This window comes from Primulina tabacum, chromosome 9, assembly GCF_025594145.1.
Source record: "Primulina tabacum isolate GXHZ01 chromosome 9, ASM2559414v2, whole genome shotgun sequence".
NCBI classification, from domain to species: domain Eukaryota; kingdom Viridiplantae; phylum Streptophyta; class Magnoliopsida; order Lamiales; family Gesneriaceae; genus Primulina; species Primulina tabacum.
The window spans coordinates 32,101,874-32,104,105 of NC_134558.1; positions in this window are offsets into that span (position 1 = coordinate 32,101,874).

Genomic DNA, 2,232 nt, shown 5'->3' on the forward strand with positions numbered 1-2,232 from the left:
AGTAAAAGGATATAAAGTATGGAACTTGGAAGCCACTGGTCCTAAATGCTTTAATACAAGGGACATCACTTTTGATGAAAGCAAGATGGGCGATGGATGGAAAGAAGAGTGCACTGTGATGAGCAAAACAGGTTATCAAGAAACACCAATTGAGGTGGAGCCAATTCATAATACCCCACAAGAGCCTGTGGTAGAAGAAGAAGAAGATGAAGTTTCCACAGGAATTACAGATCATCATGCTACTGCCCACGATCAACAAACACACATTTTAGCAAGAGACAGGCCGAGAAGAGAAGTGAGACCCCCTAAGAGGTATGCACATGCAGACTTAACGTGGTATGCTCTTACTGTAGCTGAAGAGGTGGAGTCCATTGAGCCAGCAACCTATGAGGAAGCTATCACTTGCAGCAAAACAAAGAATGGCAAGAAACAATGGATGATGAACTTCAATCCCTACTGATAAACAATACGTGGCAGCTGGTAAACAAACCCAATGGGCAGAGAATACTAGGATGTAAATGGTTGTATAAAGTTAAAGAAGGGCTGACAGAAGCAGAAAAATTTAAGTACAAAGCAAGGTTGGTGGCGAAAGGTTATTCTCAGCTGGAAGGATTAGACTTCAATGAGATTTTCTCCCCGGTTGTCAAACACTGCTCTATAAGAATAATACTCGCTTTAGTAGCCCACTTGGACATGGAGCTTGAACAACTCGATGTAAAAACCGCATTCCTCCATGGAGAGCTAGAAGAAACCATTTATATGGAAAAGCCTAAAGGATTTGAGCCAAAAGGGTCTGAACAGAAAGTTTGTCTTCTTAAAAGATCTCTCTATGGACTTAAACAAAGTCCTAGACAATGGTATAAGAGGTTCGATGTGTTTATGTTAAAGATCAACTTCGAAAGGAGTAGTTATGATAGTTGTGTCTACTTTAAACTCGGAGACAATGGAGTGATGACTTACCTCTTACTGTATGTGGATGATATGCTCATTGCTAGTGTGAGCAAATCTGAAATACAAGCTTTAAAACAGCTGCTTAGTTCAGAATTCGAAATGAAAGACTTGGGAAAAGCCAAGAGGATATTAGGGATGGAAATCACAAGGAAAAGGGACCACAAGATTCTGTTTTTGAGCCAAGAGACATACATAAAGAAAGTGCTCAAACGTTTCAATATGCATGATGCTAAAACAGTTAGCACACCATTAGGACACCACTTCAAACTCTCCCTGGTACAGTCACCAACAAGTGCAGAGGAGAGGATGCAAATGATGAATGTTCCATATGCTAGTGGTGTGGGAAGCATCATGTATGGGATGGTTTGTAGTCGACCGGACTTAGCCCACACAATAAGTTTGATTTCCAGGTTCATGGCCAATCCGGGGCAGTCTCATTGGGAAGCACTGAAATGGACTCTAAGATACTTAAGGGGCACAGTGAATGTGGGATTAATGTTCAATAATCAACCTGGAATCACAAAACAACCTCTTGAAGGTTTTGTGGATTCTGATTTTGCAGGGAATATAGACACAAGAAAGTCCGTAACAGTTTATGTCTTTACCTTATTTGGTACAGCTATTAGCTGGAAAGCTGCATTACAGTCAGTGATAGCTCTATCTACTACCGAAGCAGAGTTTATAGCTGTCACGGAGGCAATTAAGGAAGCAATCTGGCTGAAGGGACTCCTAGCTGAGCTTGGAATAAAACAAGAACATGTGGTGGTAAACTGTGATAATCAAAGTGCGATCCATCTGTCAAAGCACCTTGTATTCCATGAACGATCGAAGCATATTGATGTCAAGCTGCATCTTGTAAGGGATATCATCTCTAAGGGAGAAATCAAACTTGAGAAGATAGCAACTGAAAACAACCCTGCAGATATGCTAACAAAGTCACTGCCTCATGTCAAGTTCAAGTCCTGCTTGCACTTGATTAATACAGTGACTGCAGAATAGATCAAGGTGGAGAATGGAGAGTAGCCAAGCTTGGAGACAAGGTGGAGATTTGTGAAGTGAGTGTCTCGCAAGTTGGCATCTTGAGTCAAGCCAAGTCGATGGATGGGATTCAGTTATAGACAACGGTTAATTGGGATAACAAACCAACTGCCAGGTGTAACAGATAAGCTTCTTAATCGATGGTAGGCGGGAATATAAAAGGAAGATGGAAGGCTTGAGAAAGACGACGGAAAAGAAAAGAAATTACAGATGAGCGATTCAAATGAGAGAAGAAGAGAGATC